The 6,989-nt window shown below is 39.6% G+C and overlaps 1 pseudogene; it reads right to left on the bottom strand.

Moving 5' to 3' along the window:
* Positions 1–781: 781 nt before the first annotated feature.
* Positions 782–899, bottom strand: LOC126250184 (5S ribosomal RNA; annotated as a pseudogene).
* Positions 900–6,989: the final 6,090 nt, after the last annotated feature.

The raw sequence follows: 6,989 nt of genomic DNA, 5'->3' as shown, positions 1-6,989 counted from the left end.
CTGGAAGTTCCTATTAACGTTAGATTTTTTATAAGAAGTCCTTTGGCCAGGGTGTAGTATGTAAAGAAATTATCAGCGGTAACGTTTTACTCAGTTTTCTCAGTACTTTGAACAAGCCTCAAAACAAAATTTCTGCCTTGATTTTTTTCTTGTGGTCCATTTTCTGACTTTCCGTATACACTTCTATCGCACAAACATATGCTGTTATTACGTCAGATAACAACCATAATTTTATTCCATATTTCCCTCTGGGTTCTGACGCTAGGTATTGCTGGGGAGGACACTTTCCTTTTAATGGAAGCAATTGCTTATCCTCTGTGACATCTTCATAAGGAACAAACATTTTACGCAACAGTTCCAGAAACATTTCAAAGAGATTCCTAATAGCAGACAGTTTATCATGACGTCACCTAGATGTTGGATCTTCTTTGTTGTCAAATCTGACAAATCTGCTAATTGTATGGAAATGCTGAAGTGACATTGCTGTATGATAAACTGATCGAGCATTCGTGTTGTCCCACAGCTCTTCAAGAGATTTTACAGAAGATATGTACACACCAGCTACTATGAAACACATAAGGACTCCGTCTTCAGGCCACAAGTGGCCCATCGGGACCATCAGACCGCCGTGTCATCCTCAGGTGAGGATGCGGATATCAGCGGCGTGTGATCAGCACACCGCTCTCCCACTCGTTATGATGGTTTTCTTTGACCGGAGCCGCTACTATTCGGTCGGGTATCTCCTCAATCGGCATCACGGGGCTGAGTGCACCCCGAAAAATGGCAACAGCGCATGGCGGCCCGGATGGTCACCCATCCAAGTGCCGGCCACGCCCGACAGCGCTTAACTTCGGTGATCTGACGGGAACCGGTGTATCCACTGTGGCAAGGCCGTTGCCCAGCTAATATAAGAAATCCTAAATAAGCCTTCAGTTCCTGACTTGTAATAGCAGTGAAAGTCGCATCTTTAACTTGCGATACTGGAGCAGTTTCTCTCTTGGTTTCATTCAAAATCACTATCAACTTATCTTCAGTTATGAACAGTGATAATGACGGACTTTCGTTTTGTTAATCCGTTGAAGAGCAAACTGCGTAGGTCCTGAAGTAGGGTGGAGAATGTTTGCAGCCCTAAAATAAAAATGTAAAATAAAGAGAAGTAAACCAAACTAGGATTAAAAACAATGCAGTAAAGTAAATTTACAAATAAATATAATGAAACCTAAACCTGACAATAAGTAAAAAGTTAAGATACTATGAGTACAAGCCTCAAGAAGTGATGGTTGATAGCTGGAGCGAGTTTCGCATCTGGGACCACAACGTTGACAAAATGGTTCAAATGGCTCTGAGCACTATGGGACTTAACTTCTGAGGTCATCAGTCCCCTAGAACTTAGAACTACTTAAACCTAACTAACCTAAGGACATCACACACACCCATGCCCGAGGCAGGATTCGAACCTGCGACCGTAGCGACAGCGCGGTTCCAGACTGTAGCGCATAGAACCGCTCGGCCACCGCGGCCGGCGAACGTTGACAGCTCAGGGCACTAGTCACTAGACCATGACGCGATGCAATAGTAATAATAGTATACCCATAAAACACAGTTACATATAATATATTGGTTATGCTCACCATGCTCTAGACTCTGCTGGAGGATTTGCTGACCACTCTGTTCCATTACGTCACGTTTATACATCTCCCACAACATTGGTTTCCTTAGACAACGATACTCTACCTTCATCTCCTTCAATCACATCACTCTCCTCACTTCCGGCCGTTATGTTATAATCATCAGTTGAACTATCAAGAAAATTTTGAAAGTCAGGATCACTGACAGGATCATCTATCACTTCATAATCTGACCTATTGAAAAGCCTTTCTACTTGATCATCACTTAGAAAACGTCTAGCCATTTTGACACACAGAGCCAGAATAATAATGTAGTTATTATACTTGCACCTGTTCTTACAACAATATGCAATTCCTCTGAACCATTGTAGACCATACGACAACAAACGCGTTTATTACAAATAAAATGTTGTTACAATTTAAATGACTATTTCTGACTGAATCTAAACAACGCATTCACAGTAACTGTGCCAAAGCTGTGTGTCTTCCAAATTATTTTAAATTTGAAATAAAAATTGAGGACAACATAAATCATTACATATCTGAGGATTATCCAAGCTCCTGCTAAAGTATGAATATTAGTTGCGGTTTTATGTCAGTTTTAGTGAACGAACTGGGTCATTTTGAACCATTCATAATAGGAAGGTTAAGTTATTAGTCTGATGGAACCTCAAACATAATTCGTTTCATTTTCTAATCCACCTCTAATAGCAATAAATTCCAAAAACATTTCTGCCAAACAGCTTGTGGCAACGTCAAGAACAGAACAGTTTTTGCTCGTGGGTTTCCTCGCCTCACATCAGTTACCGGCTACCGGCCACACGCCTCCTGCCGTCAATGTCACATACCTCCGACATGTAAACGTGACACGGTACTATGACTGTCTTTATCAACGGTCATTTTGAAGAGGCTGAAAAATCAGCCGACCAGTTGCAAACAAAGCTTTATTAGCCCTTGACCTAGGTTTCGATATTTGTAAAAATATCTTCTTCAGAAAGAGTAGGCCTTGTTACTTCGCATGATGGTACATCAGATTAGATGAAGCCGAGAGGCTCTTGTCATATGTAAAATTGACAAAACGAGAATTATACCAAGCCATGGCTTTAGATAAAAGCCAGATTACGTGCTCGTATATCGTAGCGAGTGCTTAAGCTTCCGTAGTGCTAAGCGGAAGTTTTTCCTTTTTATTGATGTTGTTTTACCTTATATTCGTTCGTCTTTCCCAATGCATTTATAACAGTGTTCTTTTGTAAACAGAACTGTAACTTCCGCACGCTGAATTTATGTACGGTATTTCTGTCAGCAAATGTATTAGTAATTTTACACGTAATGTATACCAGTAAATCTATTATTATTTTGGTAGCCTTGTAGAGGAAATTTCATTCTTACTTTAACGTAAAATGCTATTGTTCAACGCAATCAAGACGCAGTTCTTACGCGCATGTATTTAGCGCTCTCTGCAGCCCACTTCTTCCTGGTCGCTTGAGCCAGTGTATATGTAACAGTTGGCCTTCGTCTCTGGCGTTATGTACACGTAACTTGAGCAAATATTTTAACCTCTGATTCCTATTACAAGTTTACGTCGACAAGAGCCTCTACCTGTGGGTATTTACTAGTGAGCATTCATTCTGAAGTACGATATATGTAATCTGGCTGCTATCTAAAGCCATGGCGTGGGATAGTTCTTGTTTTGTCAACTTTGTATGTGACAAGAGCCGCTCGGCTTCATCTAATCTATTGGCACATCAAGTGGTGCAACAAGGCCTACTCTTTCTGAAGAGGATATTTTTATAAATATCGAAACCTAGGTAAAGAACTAATAAAGCTATGTTTGCAACTGGATGACTGATTTTTCAAACTGTTCAGATTTACACAGATGCTGTTTCGCAGGCGTATTTAAGATTTTCAAATGGTCATTTTCATATTTGAAATATTTACCTCACAGTTGCGATTTGGGTATTCCATCCCTGAGACTTATGAACATTGTTCAAGTGTGATGAAATATAGTCACAAGTGTAAAAAATGTCTAACATTTGCGACCTGTTGTTCGCTTTGGGTTTTGTAGAGGGGTGAAGGCAGCATAAGCAGCTCTGAACTATTGTATTGTGTATGGCGCGATTTCCTTTGGGCAGAACACGACAGAAACACAGTTTTTGCTTCAAGAAATATCGTTGTGGCATGAATTATTTAACACATTCAGGGAACCTCGATAACAGACATATGCGATGAAGTGCGACCATTTAAGCGTCACGCGACATTTGCACTCTGTAGACAAGATTCAGAAGTCGGGATCAGTATTATTGCATGTTCTAATTGAAAACAACGAAAATCAAAGATATTGCTATTAATATATATTTGCTTGATCATCACCAATACGTTCACTGAAAATTTCAATGCTGTATTGCTACTGTTGACTAGTTGTGATGTCTTTGTATTAACTTCTTAAGGAGAATTAATGGCTGAGCCCTAACAAAAGACATATATTCGAGCAAAGGGCGGTGACAACATAATATTTTGCTGTGGTCACTGAAAAAAGATGTGCATTCCTAATATATCAAGTGAATTTTGTAGGCTAATTCTGTGTCACCCAGGAAGTAGCTCGTCGGTCAAAGGGTTATCAAACATATCCTGCATTGCTGCCAAGATTAATTTATACGGTAGATCCCCGGAAATTAGAGCTAGTTGGAACTGAGGCTACCTCGAACAACAAAAAGTTTGGATAATACGGAAATATCACTGACTCAATGGTTAAATCATGAATAAATGTTTAATGATCACAACAGTAATTTAAAAAATTAATTAAAAAATATAGTACATAACTGTGTTGTAGGTGCATGTATGGGCACGCATTTCCAAGTTCCAAAAATATAAGTTACATTTTGAAGAAATCGTCCACACTCATTTGTTTATTTTATTTATTTATTTATTTATTTTAGCAGCAGTGTCGCGCCATCTTCTAAGAGGCATGGTGTCAGTTGTAGTAGCTTCGGCTTGCTGCTCCATAAAACGCAGTGTCACACCTAGCGCTGCCGAACCGTCGATGTGAGTGATCACTGGTATAGTTTCTTCAGCCATTCCTCGTAGTCATTGTCTTCAACGGGTTCACTGACCATTTCTACAATTGGAAAATCGGTCACTTCCAACTGTCCATCACAGTTCATCGATTCTGGAACGTAACTCGGATTCGCATTTCCACATCTAGAAAGCTTTTTCATCAGTTCTACCAGCGGTAGGTCATCTTCATCATTGGAGTAGATATCCGTTTCAAACTGTAAAATCTGGTTCCAAGATTTTCTTAGTGTCTCCGCCTTTATTTCAGACCATGAATCGTCTATCCAGCAAACTACGTCTTTAGCGTAGGTTTTTTACAAATTCTTTGATGGTTCCATCATTCTTTGATGGTTTGTAGATGCGTCTGAAGCAAACGACACGCCGATACCTTTTTTTTTTCAAGGATTGTAAAACGCCTTGGTCTAAAGGCTATGTTAACCTCGTCGTGTTAAGGGGTAAAAGCAATGCACTAATACCCTCACATTGTGAACCAGCGTCGTCAAGCGTTAAGATTGCTTTGGAAGACAAGCACTTTTTCTGTAGGTGACTTTTGGTCTCTGGAACAAAATAATCGAAAAATCACTTCTTAAAAACATTTTTATCCATCCAAGTAGATTTTTGATGGACATACGTACAGGCAGTGCAGAAGCAGTGTTCTGTTTCTTAAAAAAAATGGCACTAGGGTTAACAGACTTCCCTATTACCAGCATCTTCAGTCTCTGGTCTCCAAATTGCATTCGGTGCAGCAAGAACTGTTAACCTCTCTGCGCTTTTTGTAGCCCCAGGGCAGCCTTTTCTTCTTTTGGGATTCATCACAGTTTGACAGTTGATCAGGAGTAAGATTTTCTTCTTGCATAATTATTCTTAATTTCTCACAAAACTATGCAACAGTTTCACAATCCGCAGAAAGTTTTTTCACCGCAAATTTCAAGCTACCTTACGCCGTATTGCTTCTTCCACGCATCCAACCATCCTGAAATTGCAGTAAAATCGTCCTCACTTTCCTTTAACTCAGTTCTAAAAAATACATCTCTTGCAGAATAGGCCCTGAAATTGGATTTCATTTTTGCGTTTGTTGAGTAAACCAAAGGAACAAAGCTGCACTCGTTTTTTTATACTCAGATTTCTTCATTGACTTCCGTTTAAATGACGAAATAGAAGACTTGTTTGACGAAAATTTCTTAATTTTGTAGTTTATTTCTACCCCAATCTCCAACTGTCACTTCAGCTACTCCATACCCGGCAGAAAGTTTTTATTTTATGTTTCTCCTTTGTCTACTCTTTTCACACCCTCCAGTTTCACATTCAACGGCACACATTAAAACACCAAACGGAAATTTTGCAAGGCTTCGTTTATTTTGGTACAAGACAGTATAAACAGGTGATGGTAAAAAAGTAACGAATAAAAAATGTAAACAACTGCAACATGCATAACGGTGGACAAAAATGTTCTTCGTTTTTCCAAGTTCATGGATTTGCACACATATTGCGACAACTGGTTAATGTGATCAGTATGGGGTGTGACCACCTCTGAAAGCAACACAGGCATGACAACGACGGGGTCATCAGTCTAGTGTTGAGGTAATGATGCCCTTTTTTCCTGGAGAGCTGCTAGCAGTCTTAGACGTTGGTGGATACTACGTGATGCAAGCCGTTTCCCTAGTGCATCCCAGACATGATCTTTCGGACTGAAATCGAGAGAGCGTCAGGCCACGTCATGCGTGCAATATCTTCCGTTACTGTATTTTAAGACCACTGTTGCTGAGTATCCACAACAATACGGGTAGCAAAAAGGATGGTATGCACTGGGCAACTGACTGTCAGGCTGTCCCAAGTAATGAAGGATCGACAACGAAAGAGCGAGCGCACTCCTCGAAATCTAATGCTACCTGTCCATTTGCAATAAAAACACATTAGCAGTCTGAAGCCAAGGTTATGTAGTTGTATTATGAACGAAAATACTAAGTGCCATTCATATTGATCTCAAGAAAAATATTTTATTAGTCTATTATTATAAAAAATATGTGTTGTCTACTCATAAAGTTTACACTATAACTACTGGAGATGTTCTAAAAATGTGAATATGTCTGGAATGAGATTTTAGTTTCAGTGAGCTTAAGACAGAAAAGACACAAATAATTGTGATAGTCTATAATTCGTGTTGTTTAGTTTGCAGTCGGCGCATCTGTGTATCAATAGTGGTGACGCACTAGTCCCTTAACCAAGTTATAGAAATGCAATAAGATTCACTGACATATACTATGGATATTTCGGCCGCCACGGCTTTGAAACACGAACTGCAGTCACTTC

Source organism: Schistocerca nitens, chromosome 3 (genome assembly GCF_023898315.1).
Source record: "Schistocerca nitens isolate TAMUIC-IGC-003100 chromosome 3, iqSchNite1.1, whole genome shotgun sequence".
In the NCBI taxonomy this organism is placed as follows: Eukaryota; Metazoa; Arthropoda; class Insecta; order Orthoptera; family Acrididae; genus Schistocerca; species Schistocerca nitens.
The sequence above is the reverse complement of the archived record's forward strand: the minus strand, read 5'-3'. Positions and strand labels throughout refer to the sequence as shown.